The sequence below is a fragment of the Eurosta solidaginis genome, chromosome 5 (genome assembly GCF_040869045.1).
Source record: "Eurosta solidaginis isolate ZX-2024a chromosome 5, ASM4086904v1, whole genome shotgun sequence".
Taxonomy (NCBI): Eukaryota; Metazoa; Arthropoda; class Insecta; order Diptera; family Tephritidae; genus Eurosta; species Eurosta solidaginis.
In genome coordinates, this window is record NC_090323.1 from 160505869 (window position 1) to 160528320 (window position 22452).

Genomic DNA, 22452 nt, shown 5'->3' on the forward strand with positions numbered 1-22452 from the left:
GGACTTACATGCTACTATTACAAAAAAATAAATGTAAGGCGCGATAACCTCCGAAGAGATCTAAGGCCGAGCTTCTCTTCCAATTTGCGTCGTGCTCCTCTTGATTTTCCCTACAAATTGGCCGGACGGGACCTACTTGTTTTATGCTGACCCCGAACGGCATCTGCAAGGCAGGTGAGTTTTCGCTGAGAGCTTTTCATGGCAGAAATACACCCGGAGCGCTTGCCAAACACTGCCGAGGGGCGACCCCGCTTAGAAAAATTTTCTTCTAATTTAAAAACCTTATTTCTAAAATTTTGATGTTGCTTTGCCCGGGGTGCGAACCCAGGGCATACGGAGTGGTAGGCGGAGTACGCTACCATCACACCACGGTGGCCGCTACATGCTGCTATTATAGAGCAATAAAAGCAATAAAAAATATTTCGTCACCATGATTTATTTTCAGAAAATTAGAAAAGTCTAAGCGACTCACCCGTTACTTACAAAAATATTGACATCCATCAGCTGCACCAACAAAATTATGGCTGCTTGTTGTTGGAGTTAAAACATTTTGGGTGGCGCTACTCTAAAAGTATGCTTCATAAAGAGATTGCTTTTGACGTTTGGAAAAAGTTTGTCTTTCAGCTTTTATTGTTGTTTTTTATATCTGCTGCTGCTAGGCATGTTTCAAAGTGTGCCTGTTTTGTTTTTTTCACTTTTTCAATGAGCTCAAAAATTAATTAAATACCCCACACTTTTCATTTCCTTTCACATGGACGACTGCATCATGATGTTGAAATGAATTTTGCACTACGAAGTGTAAATGATACAAAACAAGTGACTCTGACAATATATATATACATATATATATAATGTAGGTGTAGGTATGGATTTCTGTACAGTATAAACAAATTTGTTGCATATCTAAAATTCTAAATACTACATAAATACATAACTATGATTAGCAGGCAATTTTTGAAATGACACGAATATATTTTCGTTCGGATTGGAAGCAAAGTTTCAAAGGACTCCGTACCCCAACACAGTCCATAATTGGACGGCTCGTGAGCCCAGCCATTTTTTCACTTTAATTGGCACCCAACCACCCAGGAGATGTTGGCCGTGGTATAACAAGTCAAGCCAACCATCTCTGTTTAGATATAATTGACGCCAATTTGTGGCATCAACTGGCATCTTCACAACTTAGTGGAGGTCTTTCTTCCAGATATTTCAAATAGGAGAGTAGAAAGGAGTACTTTCTGTGAACAAGTTTCTTCATCCATTTGCTAAACATAACTTATTCAGCGAAATCTTTCTTGTTAATATTATGCCAACGATGAAGATAATCCCTGAAAGTGGGTCGACCTTTTGCCGGATTGAGCTTCGCTATAATCCGAAAAGAAGCATCTTTATCGAGCGACTATTCCCCATCAATTTCGAGCCAATCGTCAAACTCAACCTAATTTAGCAAAGTCTTATAAACTCATCAGGGAACTCAACTTCAGACACAACAACATACAGTACAGTCAGAAAGTATTAGAACAAGATACAAAAAGTTGTATCGTCAGTTTATCGTATCATTTATTAAAATATTAGTGACATATTCGCAGTAGTTTTGTTCATTGAAAGTAGTTCTATGATCCGAAGACATTTTTAATGGATTTTAGTGAAAGTTCCATCAAAATTTATAAGAAAACGATTAGTATGTTACTTAAAGCGAATTTCATGAACATCTCCACCTTTTGCTTTGATCAAACAAACCCAGAGGTCAGGAAGCCTTGTTAGATCTCTCACACGTCGATATAATTCTTCCCACAATAGCTCGATGGAATTTAAATCGGGGGATTTTGGGGGCCACTCCATTGTATCAAGATCACCTGCGCCTTTTTTTCGTTCCAAATAAGACGTAAAAAGCTTTGATGTATGTTTGGGATCGTTGTCTTGTTGGCAAATGAATCCACCACCAATCAAATTAAAACCAGATGGTATTACATGGTTTTGGAATATCCATCACCCCGCCATGTTTCACAGTAGGCACAATGCAATCTGCTTTGAGTCTTTCATTGACTTTACTGCGAACATATTGGCACCCATGGCTACCGGTAAGTTCGAATATTGATTCGTCTGATCATAAAACTGATTTCCTTTGATCAATCGTCCAGTCAATATGTTCTTGAGCTAACTTCAGTCTTTTCTGTTTATTTACTGGCCGTAGAAGTGGCTTTCTGACAGCAATGCGTCCAATCATACATTTTTCTTTACGCCGTCCTTTGACTGTGGAGGGCGATATTGGTGAATCTAAGTCTTCATTGATTTCAACATGAAGTTATGATGCAGATTTCTGTCGATTGGCCTTTCTTCTGGCATATATTTTGTTGTCGATTCTTTGATTTGTCTTTCTTGGTCGACCAGATCATTTTCTGTTAGTATTTTGTCCAGTTTCCCGATATCTTTAATGGCCGTATGAACTGAACACAGAGATATTTTCAAAATTTTGGCTATTTCTCTATAGTTTTTCCTGTTTTAGGCAAAATAATGATTTGGGTTCATATTTCTATGGATATCTCCTTTCGCTTGACCATTTTCAATCTGGACTTGTTCTAATACTTTCCGACTATACTGTATAGGCAACATCTTTGAAGCCGCTAGAAAGATGTTTCGTGTCGATGCACTCGGTACTCGGTACTCGGATATCCAAATATTATTAAAATGCTTTCAGTAGAAAATTTACCATGCCTAAAGCCGCACTGTTTTACGAACTTTAAATGAACAAACCGCAAGCGACTTTGCGTTAATTGGCGAGGTTTGTGTAATTCCTTTTCCCGTAGATTTCAAGAACCTTCAACCAGTCGCCCGACCATTGTCATTCCTCCGAAATTACTAGCATCTGAAGCTCGTTGTATGAGAGCTGACTTGAAGTCATCACCCTTTTTTGTAAGGAACTTAACAACGTAAAACTTTGGCCAAGTCACTGCGATGACTTTCTTCGCTGCAGAGAGTAGGATGCGCTTAATGGTGCGAATCGATATTGGTTTAAGTAAAGTGCACACATCCAGACCACTGGATCTATTCTGCGCCGAGTTAAAGTAACCTCCAGCTGTTTGGATTGTTGTAAGCAGATTTATCCGACTGTAGGTACAAGTATCTCATCCGTGCCCACACTGACGTTAAACTGTCCAAGCATGATTTGAACTTTAGATTTTTCATAGAAAGAGTCTTTCTCCATGTCGAAAGCGGCATATATTGTGGCAAAACGCTTTTTGTCAGCTGTGAGTACTTAGTGGAGCAGTTACCCTTCAACAACAAAACCAACACTAGGACTAAGACTTGCGTTTCTCTCCTTATTTCTACTGTTGAAGGATATCGAAAGGTCTTTTCTCCTATCATCAACTAGTTGGCTATCGGTATATTTTCCTGAGAGGACCAGGACATTCAATGTACAAATCCTGAAGTTATAGTCTTTAAAGTATTTGCGTTTTTAAGCGGTTTTATTAACGTTGACTCTGTGTAGCGAGCGGCCAGCCGTTGTTTACGAATTTTGTAATAAAAAATTTAAGTAACTTCCCGATAAGCTACAAACTTGAAACTTGAAATATAGTTCAGAATCCGATGACAATGCAATGATAAGATAAAAAACTCCAATAGGTGGCGCATGGATCGAAATATTTAAAAATATCGTATTTGTGGTCCGATTTGGCTCATATTTGGAACAAATATTACATAGAGTCCGGTAGATGTGACATCAAAATACTTTGGGACAAGCATACATGACGCTGAGTCGAGTAAAGTCTTTGGAAGTATTATGTATTGAGGACTTAGATTGCAACAAATTGTCAGGAAAGATTCTTGTAATAATGAGTCGCTAAATGAATTAATTGCAATGAGAAATAATAGGGAACTAAATAAAGACTAAAAACTTGAAAATAAAATAATTAAAAAGAAACAATTGTTAAATTAAATTTTTTTATTGAAAACAATATTTACATTAAGTAATAGTAATACTAAAAGCAAGAAAAAAATTCGGTAGGTCCTAGGTACTAATCATCGCACTCCTCATCAATTTAGGGTGTTGATCAGACAATTAAATAAAAGCGTTGCAAGCTTCACCATCAATTTCTATTGATGGTCATAAGTAAGACCAACTGACCCTTAATAAGGTCATGCCACGCCTCACATATTTAGAAATTTCACGCGCCCAAAGCTTTTATTTACTTGCTTGATCAACACCCTAAATTGATGAGGAGTGCGATGATTAGTACCTAGGACCTACCGAATTTTTTTTCTAGCTTTTACTATTATTATTACTCAATGTTAGTATTGTTTTTAATAAAACCGTTTAACTTAAATATTTTTTTTAATTATTTTATTTCATGTCTCAATCTCAAGTCCAGCACATAATCTGGTTGTGAGATTTAGACGTTAGTACTCTTAAGACAGACATATCTTATGCGGAAGAGTCCCCGCAGACGAGGCAGTGGAAATATATGAAAGGTAGAAAAATTTGTGTTTATTTCTTATTTTGTGAATATAATTTCTTGCAGGGTTTCTGCTTTTAAAACAGCATGTAAAGTATTCATCAACATATAGTTTATACCAAAGTTTGGAAACTATCTAGATACCTTTATAGCAAGTATGTGTGTATGTATGTATATATGTTCCTGAATTGCGTTCCCTCTGCCGCTTGCAAATAACATCAAAAATGTGTTGGATTTCTATATGCGACTATGTGTATATTCAAAAACTTAATTTACAGGCGTTGCTAATGACTTTATACACACACCTACATCCCTATGTGCCCTAGTGCATGCCACAATCAATCTATGTATTTATGTGCCTCAGTGTGTTAAGCTACAAGCAGCAAGAATTTGCGGTATGAGTGAGCACCACTTAACTATTCCTTCCTCTATCATATTTTAGCATCAGTGTGCGTAGAAGTCATTCGTAATCATATTCGTTGGCATTCATTGAAAGCTCCCACTTGCTCAGCAAACTCAACAACAAACATTGCGCGAACACACACAGAAATACACAAGCATAAATTCTTAAGGAAGCTATAAAAAATAAAAATAATGTAGTACAGTGTCGCCAGACTGCCTTGAACTGCACCACACCCTGCCATCCTAATCATTTTAGGCACTCCACCCACACTTTACACCCCTGCGTTGTGACTTTCAGGCTGCTTAGATTCTCAATAGTTTGTTTGAAAATAACATTATAAGCACCTTAGTAGTTGCCACACCAGTGCTCTATGATAAGGGTGTGTATGTATTTGGCTTACAAATATTCTTGTAGATACACCCTTATAACACCGCTGTATCACCAAACTTTTATATTACACCACGCTTCTCATTTTGTTAGTCAACGCAAAGCAAGTTTCATGCAATTTACAATGCAAAAAAGAGCTAGCCTACATCTGAGCGTGCGAAAGAGAGTTGTGCGGCGTCAAGAGTTTGTGGAGCGTCAAATTTGTATATTTATTATACACCAGTCTAAGTGTGAGAGAGTGAGTGGTGTGGTGTATAACGGCGACAATGACGACGAAACGGTAATATCCTTGTGTTTGGTGGAAGGAAAAAGGAAGTGGATAATACATCCGTCCTTGTTGCTTCGTTTGTCACCCACTAAAGAGCCCACCACATGCTTACTTCTAAGTAGCGCGACTGAGAGACTCTTTGGCTCAGTTGGCTGTTGACGTTGTGTTTGCTGCTTTGTAAGTGCTAGGTAATGAAAATATTTATTTATTAGGGTCCACATAACATCTAGTTATTCTTTTATAGCCTACTAATATTTAGCCTAATAATATTTAGGACTCTAAGTATGATATATATAGTATTTTATTTTCGCTTGGAAATGAAAAATGTGTATCAAAATTTTAAAAGGTTGCACCTTATAGATGCGTCTTTTCAGTATCTCGAAAATTAAAAAAAAAAATTCCGATAAGAAAAAATGCGGCCTTTCCAAAATACAGATTTTGTGTTATCGATATTATGTATGTTAGGGATCTTGTCGTGTCTGGATTATAATTGGTGGGGTTTCGGTTGCGTCTGGACTATGTGTTTCGAGATTCTTTATTTCAGGATTTTTTAAATTGAAATTAGGTCATAAACCCACCGAAAGAACACGATTAGCGTGCATCGGATGATAACTAGCACATTCTTCAAAAGTATCTTATGACGTGTTCTTTTTTGAAAATAATGTCTTATCTGTTGCTAGTCAGCTCTCCCATAGGTTAGGTTAGGTTAGGTTAGGATAAGAGGGCGTGCGTGGGTATTACCCATACTTCCACTCGGAGACATTTTTGCCCTCAATAAGTACAGGGTGGCAGCACATTCGTATACCCCATTACCGCCTAGTGGTCCCCAATGCGCCACTTGCTTTCCCTGATGAACCCAAGAACAAGAGAGACGTCCGCCTTTCCAACCACTGCCAGGCTGTCGAAGAACCGTGCGCCCAGAAATCTGAGCCTTCTTCTTTGAAGCCCGGAAATCGGCAGAGAAAGTGGTAGATCGAATCCTCTTCCTCCTCATTCTGACAGCTTCTGCAGAGGGAGCTTGTTGGTATTCGCCACCGTCGGAGCATTGGTGCGATAGCACAATAAACTGTGATGACACCCGTAAGTATCCCCTCCTCAGTTTGAGAAAGCAGCTGGTGCCTTTACTATCCAAGCATGGCCATAAGGACCTTGCGACTTCGCAGTCAACCCTGTTGGTCCTTAGCAAGTCCGTTGCTCTGTACTCACATTCCTTGATTCTTCCAAGGAGATAACCGAGCGGTGGTCGGACGGAGCTGTCCACTTCACTTTTGTCGAAATCGGAACCTTTCCTAGCTATCTCATCTGCGAGTTCATTCCCTTCATTACCGCTGTGCTCAGGGACCCAGCAAGCTCTCCCTGAAGTTTGTTTCTTTCTTTTATGAAATACTCTTCATTGAATAAGAAAAGCGTAGTTTTACCTACAAAATCAGCCCCTTTGAAGAGAGTCAAGTGAGTTAGGTCAAAAGTTAAAATTTAAAAGTGCGACATGAGGGAAAATTTGTTCAGAAAAGAAAACACCGTAAGTGTAACAGTTAGGCGTGTGTGGTATACTTCACTTTTTTTTTTGTATCCTTTGAAATATTAAAAAAAAAAAACTATAGTAATACGTAAAAAAAGAAAAAAAAAAAAAAAATAAAGAGATAACTGCAGGCATTCTTGGATGAATTCAGAAGTTGCTAACATGATTAGAAATAAAAATAAGTATTATAAAATGAAAATAAAGTATAGGAACAACCTCTTTTTTGAAAGTCAGTATAACTCCCTATAAATCAAAGTTCGAAACATGATCAACTATTTGAAAAAACAATACTATTGCAATAAAATAACAGAAAACATACATTTGGGAAATAAAACTTGGTCAATTATAAAGGAAATTATTTATGGAAAGAAAATTGAAAATGTTACTGATATCGGCCAAATTATACATAAAAAAAACTATTATAAATTGCTAATAATCTCAATGAATACTTTATCGCAGTTGTTGAAATGCCAGATATAATAAACTTCAGGTTAGGTTAGATTAGGTTGAACTGGCCGGTCCATGAGGACCTCACATAGAATGATTGAGTCCGTAGTGTTACCAGAAGTTTGTTTTAACGACCAAACTGAAAAACCCTACCAAAACCAGGACCTATGTTATAAAATAACTCCGTCCTCTTGGGAAATACTAGAAGCTTTCTAGGACTTAAGCCACTTGCTGCTTCTAGATCTGACAGCTGTATCAATCCTAATAGCTGGAGTCTTAGCCTGGCAAGTGCAGGGCACGAGCATAGAACGTGCTCGATCGTGTCCTCCTCCAACCCGCACTTCCTACATCTGCTATCACTGACCAAGCCTAATTTAAAGGCATGTGAAGCCAGAAGGCAGTGTCCAGTCAGAATACCCGTCATGAGTCTACAGTCCTCTCTTTTTAATGATAGAAGCAACTTCATAGGCAATACAACAAATAATATGAGATATCCATTCACTTTAGCAGAGTGTAATACCCTAGAAGTAACAAAAGCGATAGATAGTTTGAATGTGAAGTCCGCCAATGGCACAGATGGAATCTCTGCGAAATTTATGAAAAAATATAAAGATGATCTTGCTGGTGCGATCAGCAAATTTATTAACGATTGTTTTCGGTCAGGCCAGTATCCGGATGAGCTTATGATTGGCTCAGTGGTTCCTGTACATAAAGGAGGAACTAAGGAATTGTGCTCAAACTACCGGCCCATAACCAAACTTAGCACCATCGATAAAATATTTGAAAGCATACCACGTAACCGTCTCAAACAATTTCTGACTCAAAATGAGATAATTGATAAAAACCATTTCGGCTTTGTGGAGAGCTCAAATACAATGGCAGCATGCTTATCGTGCACAGAACTCATATATGAAAACCTTGATAAAAAGAATTACGTTTCTCTATTAGCAATAGATTTATCGAAGGCTTTCGATTCAATCAATCCAGAAATAATGGTTCGGAAGTTGGCTGATTTATCGTTGAAAGGCAAGGAACTAAAAATATTTAAAATTTTTTTAAGAAAAAGAAAAAAGTTCGTAAAAATGAATAATATTAGAAGCTCTACTATAGAAATTGAAACGGGTTTTCAAAACTAGCGGAAACATTATTCATAATCTACATAAATAACGCACTAAAACTAAAACTTAAAGGTAGAAATAATATACCCAGAAAGCAACTCTGATTACTTTACGATGCATATTTCATATCTCGAATAGCATATATAAACTTAATTTGGAGCCGGTGCGCAGATAACAAAATAAGCGAGTTACAAATATTACAAAATATTCTATTACTGCCAAAAAATTACTCCTACAATTAGTCTATATGAAGATAGACTAGATATCAAAAATCACATCATCTTGCAAGCTTTGATACTTGTTTTCAAAATCAAAAATAATCTAGTAAAATATAATCTTGACCTAAACTTCACATAGAATCCAACATATCAATTCAGAAACACATTGAATATAAGGAGTTGGTATTTCTAAACGCAAAGGAACACAAATTCTATTCGGTAGTTTGGTGTAAGATTGTTTAATAAACTGCCTGATAATGTTAAGATATGTGTTAATATGATCGACTTCAAGAGGCTAGTTAAAATTCTCTTATGACATAATTATAATTATGATTTGTAAACCATAGAATAACACATTAACAGCAAAAGTTACCACGATTATCACTTGAATAGGTAGAACTCAATACATACTTACTTACGTGAAATCAGTCTTTAATTTTATCGGTTAATTATATAAACTTGTTCAAACCACATATACTTATTTATAAATTACTCTAAATGTCAATTTGAGATATGTAACTAACGCAGTTGACAGCGTAGCAAGCAAATATGACCTACAATATTAAGCTATCTTCTATACAAAATAATATAATTACCTCATCAATAAAAAATTATGATGTTTCGATTCATATCGAATAGGAAGTGAGATATTTGCGAATTTTTGCGAGAGTGCCAAAATAAAAGCGTATGCAAGTTTTCAGCTGCTTGTATTAAATTCCAAGACTTGCCCGCTTTTTACCTACTACTGGACTTAACAAGGCCTGGACCTTTGAGATTGATATGCCGTTGTAAAACGGAGACCTTTCTGACCCTTTTACTACTCTGAATTCTTTGAAACCAAATGAAAGTAAAAATATTTTTAGTTAAATTATTCTTAATCAATACCGGACGTATTCAAATACGATACAAATAAGGAAAAGAAAAAAGTGTAAACAAAAGTCAGCTGTTTTATTGGTTTTTTCATAATAGGTTTTTTCCGGATTACTCCCCTCAATTATGGATTTTACTGGAGTATGGTCCCCTGTATTGGTGAAAACAAAAAATGTCAAATGAAGCTATCTGAGGGATTGCTTTCCACCAGTTAAATTCTGGCTTAACTAGAGATGGTTAAAAATTTAAATAAAAAACTTGTTTTCCCGATAGAATTTTAGGTCACAAGAAGAAAAGTGGGAATAAAAATTTTAAACACGTCCCAAAAGAATAGAAGCCTAATGTTACTGCTATTTTTTATAAGTCAAAGTATGAATTCTGTCAAAGGGCTGTAAGTGAATTCTACTTTGGAAGACCTCTTTTTTAAGCTCCATTTTATTCATAAAAGTTCTATTCTAAGCCGAACAAAATTAAGTGGTAACATCATCTGGTCATGTCCGCCAATTATATAAACAATCACGTTGACAGACCGATACAACGGTGAAAAGTTTTGCATATCACAATCTTTTATATATGCATGAATAAATATATCTTCTTTATTATTTTTTATTAATTTGTATGTTTTTCAATAATTTGGCAAAAATTTCCGACTATTTTCCTTGTGCGTTTCCTTTCTTCCTGCCCACATATCCTGCTGACTATTCGCACACGACCGATGAACACAGATACACACACAAAGCTCTCTCTCCTTGTCTCTCTTACTCTCCTACGCTCACTTACGCTTTGCATATCAACTTTATTGCATAAGTTTGAGGCTCTCGTCAATTCATTGATGCGTAGCAGCATTTGGAAAGCTCGTTTCTTGCGTTTGGATGAAAGCAACAAAATTGTGTGCGCCTAACTGTATGAGTGTGTGTAAGTCTCTTTTTATAAGTGTACTAGTATATGTAAGCCACACCTTGTCTTGGCGCTGATTGGTTTGTCAAAGGAAAATGGTTGTAGTATATGAATGGGTTAGTAATAAACTTGTGTTTGTGTTAGTAATAAATTTGTCTTTGTATTAGTATTGCTATTAATATGGATGTTTCATGTTTTTGTTGTTTTATAATAGCTTTAGAGCATAGAGGCTTGTTTATATGTGTGTGTGCAACAATTGCAACAAGCACGAAAATCACCCCTAAAGCTTGATGATTAAGGCAATGAAATCGAAATGCCAGCTGCGCAACCTGTAGGTGGGTGCTATACACACATACATACAAACAAACATAGAAACAGTGCAACATGCCCACCAATCAACCCACAACCACTATATCCGCGCACTCACCCTTATGTTAGTTATGTAGTCTATTCTTAGGCGCATTGCATGCATTCAATTAAGGTTGGTATGTTGGCGTTTGTATATGCAAGAGCAGAGGGTTGCTACGGTGTTCTGCTGCTGCAAATATATACATTGACTGCAGCAGAGTCCGGTAACTGGGCAGGATATGCGCGATTTGGCGACGGAATGAAATCAATTGTTACGTTGCCGTGCCACAGATCGGACGCAACCCGGTGTAATAAAGACGAACGTGCTAATATATGCATTGAGCAAAATATAAAAGCAAAAACTGAATAACGAATCACATAGTGTGTATGTGTTTGATAAAAACTTGTAGTTTACGTAATTCATAATATACTTTTAGGCGTTCAAATAGCCACAGGTGTAAACTGACTATAAACCGAGAAAAAAGTAAAGTGCACAAGACTTGCTTAACTTTAATGTTTTTATAAAAAAAAAACTTAAAAATTTTAAATTTTTTTGAAAAAACGTTCTTAAAAAAATATTTCTTGAAGAAAAAAATCTACACAAAAAAACTAATAAACTGTTTCTTAGAAAAAAAAAAACAAACACTTTTAGTGCTCAATATAAATAATTTCCGTCGCATAGGCAGCATTCAAACAAAAGCAGCAGCGGCAGCAGTAGGCAGGCAGCGCATCCAAAGTTGTCCGGAAGTCGAGGTGTCCGGTAACGGTAACCGGTTCCGATCGTCACTTTTCCCGTTCCTTTTCCTCTTCCGCCGCATTGAGTGCCAAATCAAGGCAGCAAGAGACCAGCGAGCCCAGCACGGCTCTTGCGTTTTAGGCGTGCACATATTTGTGTGTGTAAGGCATTGCTTAGCGTAGTCACAAATGCCCATTTTCATAAATATGTATGTATGTTGTTGTTGTACATATAATTCACATTCAGTGATTGCGAGTCGTAACATTTAAAATAAATTTAATTGAAGGAGTGTCGGTTACGGCAATTCCTGTCTAACATTTTTTTTCATAAACGTTTTTATTGTTATAACATACATTCAAGTGTGTGCGTTTGGGTGTGCTAAAAAAAAAGCGACGGCAACAGCGACGCAGTCATTGACAAAATTGTTAGTCTCCGGTGTTATTACCTTCCGGTGTGACCAACACAATCACACAAAGAAAAAAAAAACATTTAAAATATTTACTTTGTTGCGGTTTGGCGTGAAAGCGTGTTCTCTAATATACAAATTTCGCTGCTTTCTAATTGCACACAAGTGTATTAATTGGTTTAGAAAAACATTTTTTGCATAGCACATAGACTAATTTGTACTTTTTAAATGATTGCTATTAGCAAGATTAATTTAAATTCGATGTATGCGTGTTTTTGAGTAATAGTGCTATCGTATTTAACTGTTATTCGAAAAAAAAAACTTAATAATAAAAATCCCCGTCAAGTGAAAGTAAATCTGTGCATTTGCACTGCACAGCCGTCGGCGGTGCATTTCATAAGGCAAAAATTGCCGCTGCTCTTTCACGTTAAGGTGCCATGATGCTTGACATTAAAACTTCAGCCGATTATTTGTCACGTTCGACGGGAAGTTTTAGCAATTTCTCAATGTTATTTGCAGGTGAGTGGGATGCTATACTCTATAAAACTAAATAAAACTAAACGACTTTATTCTGATTGATATTTTTCTTAGATTATTTATCCTAGCACAGAATTAAAACTTTGATATGGGTGTTTCCGTAGAAGTTTTAATCGAAAGACGCATATGTTGTCCACTAACATTGGCCAAATTACTTGGCTTATTTGGAAGTTATTAAAGGTTAATCAAACATACGAAGTTACAAGAAATCTTTTTTTTTTGGCAAGCTTTTACAAATTGTTCATAATATGGATATAAAGGTAGTAAAAAAATTAGTTTATCCATATATTTGTTAAGAAAGCACTATGTTTCGCCAAATTCATAAAATAAACTACCTTTAGAAGTTGGTGTTGAAGCTTGAGATGTTTTCAAAATACCTAATTTTTGCAAGCGTTGCAACGCTAAATTCTAAAAAAATATTGTCACCTCAAATATGCGGTACGTTTTCAGAACGTCCGGACAGCAACTTTAGATTGCTATAAAGTATCTGTGTACCGCTTCCAGAAAATTTTTGTAATTGAATTAGAATGTCGTTTATAACAAAAGAAAGTTTTTGATCAAATGCATACTGGGATGTTCCATCGTCACAGGTGCCACTGTCGTACGCAATATTACATTTTTGCTGAATCATTGTGAAAAAAGCACCTGGAGATTTCTGGTTCTAACAGATAGGTTGAAACACATGCTCAATCGGAGACAAATTTTCGTTAAAATAGTAATGTTTTTTTTAAATAGTTTCAATGCTAAAACCTAAAACATAAATGTCACGGGTGGGACATGTTCGAATTAAAAGCATTTAATGAACTTGTTAAAAAAAATAAAGTATTGCAAAGGTTAAAAATATGGTTTACGTCATGGAATCATTTCATATCGTCGCCCATTAACCAGAAGCATGAATGTGCAATTCTTCGACCTTGCGTTATAGACCTCGTTATATTACCCTTTAGATTCTCTAGGTTCTACATAAATCTAGAGTTTCCTACGCACATGGAGACCCCAATAATTTGCAGTGCCATTTTCGCGAATGTGTAATTAAATCACACAAAGTTGAGCCAGAAAAATGAATGTGGCGCATTCATGTTTCTTGCTGGGCAACAAGGTAATGATTTTCCTGTTTGTATGACACATTGTTGATAAGGCTCAACAATTTTTGAAAAAAAAAAAAGTAAGAACAGCACACATTCGTATGTTTGAATGTTCCGGTATACGTGCCTGAAAGTTGGGCACATACTATTAGAGGGTGTCGTAACTCCCCAAAACTTTTCGAGGTTCACATACAATTGTATGACGATTTATTTATTTATAATTATTTTACCTAGGGAGCTATAAAACTACCCATGCGATATATATGCTAGTTTATTATTTTTTTATTTTATTTTTTTTTTTTTGAAATACACAAAAGATGAGCTGTATAATGTATTCCTCAAAAAAAATTATACCGATGAAAAATTTTTAATAGCTGAATATCCGAGAAAAGGTCGTTGTTTAATTGAAGGTAAACCGGCTTATTCGAAGCCGTTGCCTCTTGCCGAATCAAAACTAAAGGACAAAGTGTATAAAAAACATTAGTCGCATTACCTGATTCGACTACTTTTGATGTTTTTGTATAGCTGTGTTAACAAAAAATTAGATCAGTTTTTAAAATTTGTGTTGTGCCAGAAAAATGAATGTGCTAAATCTCGGATAATAGAAGTGATGCAAGTAGAGCAATTATCTCAGTTGAAAGAGCATAGTGTGAATATAATATATAGATACACTTTTACATTAGAAACTAATTCTTCTAATTTTTAGGGAGCAATAAACTTTGAAACTCAATTTCCCAACATTTTCCTTTTGGCACATTCATGCTTTTGAAAAGCGGGCGACGATATGCTATATAAATTTGAGTTATGAAAAATTCTAAAAGCTTTTACATTCTAAGGCTTTGACTCAGATTCAAGGGCCATGAAAAAACCAACTTCATGGACGTCGTATTTTGCCTAAAATTTCTACTGGACCTATTAATTATTTGATATCTCTATGACGTTTATATAGCATATTAGCAATGCCTATTTATTTTCAACAAATGTTTCTGCGTACATGTCACGGGTGGGACATATTTCATTGTTGAATAATTCCTAAACAACTTCAATGAAGCCAAAAGAGAATTGTTGGTTATACCTAAAATGAGTTTTAAACATTGTATAACGAATATGAAATAATAGAACGACTTGCAAAATTGGGGATAACAACTTTCGACTTTTTTTGTCACGGGTGGGACACAGCTAATACTGTTCGATACATCTAAATAAGAATACAGGGCTTTATAAATTAGTATTTAAATCAGTTTCACTCAATAAAGATGAGTAACGTTATTTATTTTTGTTGTTAATCGCCAGAGTTTTAAACCACAAATTTTTTGACTGCTTTTTAAAAACCAGCTATTTTAACCTAATTGAAATTGTAAGGTCAGCATTTTAGGAGTAAAAAAAAGGTATTGAAAGTTAAATTTAAGATTAGATTTATAATTTTAAAGTTTATTGAACGTTGTTACAACATTGATGCAAATCCACACTATCCCCAGTTTTATAAGAAAAATTATTTACGCACCCAGGTTCCCTTTCTCATGGAACCTCCCTACTATAGTTGTTATACCAAAAAAAAAGTGTTGGAATGGAACGTTCCTATCATTGTAAATATCCATGTAAATGTGTAACATTTGAATTCTACAGACATATTTTCGGTTTATAAGCATTCTTCAAGGTCAAAGATAACAAAATTTGGATTTTCGCAAAATTTCTCGCACCCGAATTCGCTCCATTAATGAGTTATCTAGGACGATGAAAAGTTCGAGCATTTGCTTGTGCTTTCCACTCTGTAACTTAGAAATGGTTGAGCCTACGTAAAAATACTTCGTGTTTGACTTGAGGAGATTTTCGTGGTGCTCAAATTTGTACTGAGTGCAAGGAGCGAGCGTCTGTCCGTTAACCCGATAACTCAAAAGATGGGATATTGGCTTTTCTGAAGTGAGAATAAATTAGTTATGAGACTGAGCAAAACTGACCGATAAAAATACACATTTTTCGATATCGAAATTTTCGAAAAGCAAAAAATACCTTAATTATTTACCACGGGATGATGAGTTGATGAAACTTTAAAAGCAGGTTGACCTTATGAACAGGGCTGCCACTCACATATTTTTTTGTACCAAAAAACATACCAAAAGGCTTTTGAGAGTACCAAAAAAATTCTTTCGCAGTATTAAAAGACAAATGGTTTCTTTATCATTTATTATTTTCAAAAAGAAACAAAACATATGTATACAACTTAAACTAACTTTATTAAATATATGTATATATAATTTAAAGGAAAATTATTTAACATATTAAAGCTTGAAATGCAAAAATTAAAAGGAACTAAAATTTCAATACTGAGTTCAAAAGTGAACATTTTCTTAAATATATCAGATATTTTAATGTTTTTATACTCAGCTGAGCAGAGCTCACAGAGTATATTAACTTTGTCCGTCCGTCCGTAAACACGATAATTGCGTAAATTTTGAGCTATCTTGATGAAATTTGGTATGTAGATTCCTGGGCTCTCATCTCAGATTGTTATTTAAAATGAACGAAATCGGATGACAACCACGCCCACTTTTTCGATATCGAAAATTTCGAAAAAACGAAAAAGTGCGATACTTTATTTCCAAAGACGGATAAAGCGATGAAACTTGGTAGGTGGGTTGACCTTTTGACGCAGAATAGAAAATTAGTAAAATTTTGGACAATGGGCGTGGCACCGCCCACTTTTAAAAGAAGGTAATTTTAAAGTTTTGGTAGCTGTAATTTGGCAGTCGTTGAAGATATCATGATGAAATTTGGCAGGAGCGTTACCACTATTACTATATATGTGCTAAATAAAAATTAGCAAAATCGGATGGAGAACACGCCTACTTTTTAAAAAAAATTCTTTTAAAAGTCAAATTTTAACAAAAAATTATATATCTTTACTTTATGTCAACATTCAACTCCAGTAATGATATGGTGCAACAAAATACAAAGGTAGGTAGGTTGAACTGGCCGGTCCATGAGGACCTCACATAGACTGATTGAGTCCGTAGTGTTACCAGAAGTTTGTTTTAACGACCAAACTGAAAAACCCTATCAAAAACCAGGACCTATGTTATAAAATAACTCCGTCTTCGTGGCAAATACTAGAAGTTTCCTAGGACTTAAGCCACTTGCTGCTTCTAGATCTGACAGCTGTATCACTCCTAATAGCTGGAGTCTTAGTCTGGCAAGTGCAGGGCACGAGCACAGAACGTGCTCGATCGTTTCCTCCTCCAACCCGCACTTCCTACATCTGCTATCACTGACCAAGCCTAGTTTAAAGGCATGTGACGCCAGAAGGCAGTGTCCAGTCAGAATACCCGTCATGAGTCTACAGTCCTCTCTTTTTAATGATAGGAGCAACTGTGTTAGTCTAAGGTTGTAAGACCTACACATAATCTTCGACACTTTACAGCCCCGCGCTTGAACCCACGCCTTTCCTGCTTGGTCGATCATGTGCACCTCTCGCCTTCGCTTAATCTCGCCCAATCTAATTGGGACATCTACGGAGCAAGCTTCAAGGGATGCGCCCTTTTTAGCTAGTTTGTCCGCTTTTTTATTTCCATCTATTCCCATATGCCCTGGGACCCAATATAGATGTATGCTTCTCCCTGTCCCGATTCTCTCCAGAGACTGCTTAGACTCTAACACGCATTTAGATGCTGTGCTAGGCGAGATTATTGCCTTAATTGCTGCTTGACTGTCAATATAAAAGTTAACACGGTTGCAGCTTAAGTTATTCTCTTCCAGGGTTTCTACTGCTTTGGTTACGGCTAATATTTCCGCTTGGAAAACGCTACAGTAATCCGGCAGCCTGTAGGATCTGCTTATTTCCGGATCAGCGCAGTATACCGCAGACCCTACTCCTTCCACTACTTTGGAACCATCGGTGTACACATGTTTCGCCTCGTCCGCCATTTGCGCACCCTTGCGCCAACCGTCCACCTCTATTGTGGCCTTAAGATCTCCCTCGAAGCGCAGATAGGGAATCATGTAGTATGTTCGTCTTGTGATTGATGACGCTATACTACTATGGCCATATGGTCGGCGCTCAAGCTGCCCCGAAGCACCGAGCCTGGTTGCGGTCGTTAACGCTTTGTTAATGGGCGTGGCTCCACCCTTTTTAATTTAGTTTGTCTAGAATACTTTTAATGCCACAAGTCGAACAAAAATTTACCAATCCTTCTGAAATCTGGTAGGGGCATAGATTCTAGACGCTAACTGTTTTCTGTGAAAACGGGCGAAATCGGTTGAAGCTGCGCCCAGTTTTTATATACAGTCAACCTTCTGTCCTTCCACTCGGCCATTAACACGATAAGTTGCGCAAAAAACGATATATCTTTACTAAACTCAGTTCACGTACTTATCTGAACTCACTTTATCTTGGTATAAAAAATGGCCGAAATCGGACTATGACCACGCCCACTTTTTCGATATCGAAAATTACGAAAAATGAAAAAAATGCCATAATTCTATATCAAATATGGAAAAAGGGATGAAACATGGTAATTGGATTAGTTTATTGACGCAAAATATAACTTTAGAAAAAATTTTGTAAAATGGGTGTGACACCTACCATATGGTAGTAGAAGAAAATGAAACAGTTCTGCAGGGCGAAATCAAAATCCCTTGGAATCTTGGCAGGAATACTGTTCGTGGTATTACATATATAAATAAATTAGCGGTACCCGACAGAAGATGTTCTGGGTCACCCTGGTCCACATTTTGGTCAATATCTCGAAAAAGCCTTCACATATACAACTAAGGGCCACCCCCTTTTAAAACCCTCATTAATACCTTTAATTTGATGCCGATAACGTACAAACACATTCTAGAGTCACCCCTAGTCCACTTTTATGGCGATATCTCGAAAAGGCGTCCACCCCACTCCCTTTTAAAATACTCATTAACATCTTTAATTTGATACCCATGCCATACAAACAGATTCCATGGTTACCCTAGGTTCATTTACCTAAATGGTGGTTTTCCCTTATTTTGTCTCCAAAGCTCTCAGCTGAGTATGTAATGTTAGGTTACACCCGAACTTAGCTTTCTTTACTTGTTTTCTTGTAGCATGAACTACCTATTTTATATGTTTATAGTCTGTTTCAGCAGACCATACATAATGCATTTAATTTCTAACTAACTCCTTACAAACCATAATATTATGGATGGTCTTATCTCCTAAACTATTTCTAAGTTTTGTTTTTAAAAGTCTAAGCGATGAAAACTTTCTTTCTGCAGCTGCAGAGCTATGCGGCAAAGATAACAAATTAAAAATAAACTTCGCGGAGTTCGCACTGAGAGTCGATGTTTTCGAACATCGATGGCTTTGCGATTAGATTAAAATAAGTAAATAATCGCTTTCTAGGAAAAATACCAAAATCAAAAACAACGTACCAACTTACCAAATCGTTTTTAAAGGACTAGTTTTGGCACGAAAGTAACAATTCCGGCAGCCCTGCTTATGATTTAAAATAGAAGCTTGATAAAACTTTGGAAAATGGTCATGGCACCACAAACATTTAAAAACAAAAATTTTAAAATTTTGCAAACTGTTAATAAAAATTTGTTAAAGATATCATGTTGAAATGTGAGAACTAGCAAAAATTGGTTTGAAAAAAAAAATTTTTTTTAAGTCTATAATTACAATAATTCAATTAGGCAACTCAGAAGGTCTCATATTCGCCGCATGTGGTATGCTCTTATAAAATTTATTAATGCAAACCATGGAAACAACACAAATCTTAAAATTTTACATCAATACGACACTCTTGTGAATTGTCCACATATCTGTAGGGTATATAACTACTTAAATTATATTGATATTTCGCCTCAGAAGTAATGTGATGGACCCAGTTACGAGTAATAAAACTTTTTTTTTAATGCACGTGGTTCCACCTTTTGTTTAGTTAATGTCTTCACCATATTATTAATTCTCTAAATAGAACAATTATCTACCAGTTGTAGCAAAATTTGTTCAAAGCACTGTTAACGCATTTGCTTGAGTAAAAATTGAGATACCTTCACGAATCTTGTCACACGAGGTTATTTAAACTAAAAATATATTTGCATTGAAATATATTTGTACGAAAACAGATTATAACAGCGTCTACTTGTTTTATATCCGAAACTTTGAAAACCTTGAACAATACCTTAACTAATACTGATAAACTTGAAAATTAGTAGAACTTTGCAACATTGGTATGGCACGGCCCACATTAATTCAAAGAAATAAAAAACAAGTAAGGGAGGCTAAGTTCGGGTGTAACCGAACATTACATACTAAGCTGAGAGCTTTCGAGACAAAATAAGTAAAATCACCATTTAGCAAAATTAACCTAGGGTAACACTGGAATGTGTTTGTATGACATGGGTTTCAAATGGAAGATATTAAAAAGTATTTTAAAAGGGAGTGGGCCATAGTTCTATAGGTAGACGCCATTTGAGGATAACGCCATTAAGGTGGACCAGGGGTAACTCTAGAATGTGTGTTGTATGATATGGATATCAAATGAAAGGTGTTAGTGATTATTTAAAACCTAGTGGGCCTTAGTTCTATAGGTGGACGCCTTTTCGAGATATCGCCATAAAGGTGGACCAGGGGTGACTCAAGAATGTGTTTGTACGATATGGGTATCAAATTAAAAGTATTAATTAGGGATTAAAAGGGAGTAGCCCTTAGTTGCATATGTGAAGGCGTTTTCGAGATATCGACCAAAATGTGGACCATCATCTTTCGGGTACCGCTAATTTATTTATATATATGTAATACCACGAACAGTATTCCTGTCAAGATTCCAAGGGCTTTTGATTTCGCCCTGCAGAACTTTTTCATTTTCTTCTACTTAATATGGTAGGTGTCACACCCATTTTACAAAGTTTTTTGTAAAGTTATATTTTGCGTCAATAAACCAATCCAATTACCATGTTTAATTTCTTTTTTCATATTTGGTATAGAATTGTGGCATTTTTTTCATTTTTCGTAAATTTTGATATCGAAAAAGTGGGCGTCGTCATAGTGAAATTTCGCCCATTTTTAGTACCAAATAAAGTGAGTTCAGATAAGTACGTGAACTAAGATTAGTAAAGATATATCGATTTTCGCTCAAGTTATTCTGTTAAAAGCTGAGCGGAAGGGCAGACGGACGACTGTGTATAAAAACTGGGCGTGGCTTCAACCGATTTCGCCAATTATCACAGAAAACAGTTAACGTCATAAAATCTATGCCCCTACCAAATTTCACAAGGATTGGTAAATGTTTGTTCGACATTAAAAGTATTCTAGACGAATTAAATGAAAAATGGCGGAGCCACGCCCATTTTGAAGTTTTCTTTTATTTTTGTATTTTGTTGCACCATATGATTACTGAAGTTGAATGTTGACATAATTTACTTATAATAATTAATAATTTACTTATATATTTTTTCTTAAAATTTGACTTTAAAAAAATTTTTTTTTTAAAAGTGGGCGTGTTCGTAATCCGATTTTGCTAATTTTTACTTAGCTCACATATAGTAAGAAGAGTAACGTTTCTGCCAAATTTCATCATGATATCTTCCACGACTGCCAAATTACAGTTTGCAAATCTTTGAAATTACCTTCTTTTAAAAGTAAGCGATGCCACGCCCGTTGCCCAAAATTTTACTAATTTTCTATTCTGCGTCATAAGTTAAACTCACCTACCAAGTTTCATCGCTTTATCCGTCTTTGGTAATGAATTATCGCACTTTTCCGGTTTTTCGAAATTTTCGATATCGAAAAAGTGGGCGTGGTTATGGTCCGATTTCGCGATCTCAGATGAGTGCCCAGGAACCTACATACCAAATTTTATCAAGATACCTCACAAGTTACTCAAGTTATCGTGTTTAAAGACGGACGGACAGGATGGACGGACATGGCTAAATGATTTTCTTTTTTCGCCCAGATCATTTTGATATATAGAAGTGTATATCTATATTGATTAGTTTATGCCGTTACGGCTTACCGTTATGCGAGCAAGGTTAATATACTCTGTGAGCTCTGCTCAGCTGAGTATAAAAATTGTAAAACCGTAATTCAAAAGCCGTTTATATAATTTTGCGACATGGCAGAAGAATTTTTCTTGGTTTTAAATCTAGAACTGAGCAAAACCGATTGTCAACCAGGCTCACTTTTTAAACAAAATTTGCTTAAAGGTTTATGCCAACCAAATTTTTACTCCTTCGTGGTACGCAGCTCCGTTACTTTGCACTAAAAAGTAGGAAAATAAAAAAAAAAAAATTAAGTCGTCCTGGTCCGCTCATTTTGGGATAATATCACACAAAACGTTAAATGCCAAAGTCGAACAAATTAAATTCGTAAGTTTAAAGAGTTTTAGACGTATTCACAATAATAACTCTTATTAAATTTTTATTATGATGGAGAAACTTAAAGGAATTTAACACTCTGACTGATATTATATGTATTTCGACCCTGCGAAAGGTCTCTTCAGATATCTTTATATTTTCAAATTAAAAATAATATTTTCATCGAGTGAGATTCAAGCTCGAGTCGTCAAATTTCTAACACCGCAGGCCTGCTATTAAATAAAAGATCATAGTCGAACAAAATTTTAACCAAATTAATGGTATTGTTTATTACAGTTTTTATGAAAGTACTTAATTAAGTTTTTTGATCCCTCTTACGAAAGAAGTCGGGGAAAAACATATATGTATATACATATATACACTTCCTTTCTTTTTCGGATATCTTCCAAAAAAGTAGCTTATTTATT

The 22452-nt window shown here is 35.8% G+C and overlaps 1 protein-coding gene across 1 annotated transcript in view; it reads left to right on the forward strand.

Moving 5' to 3' along the window:
• The window catches only part of Ets65A (DNA-binding protein D-ETS-3), a 211185-nt gene that overhangs the window by 83548 nt on the left and 105185 nt on the right, over positions 1 to 22452 (forward strand). The gene's annotated exons all lie outside the window — the stretch shown is intronic.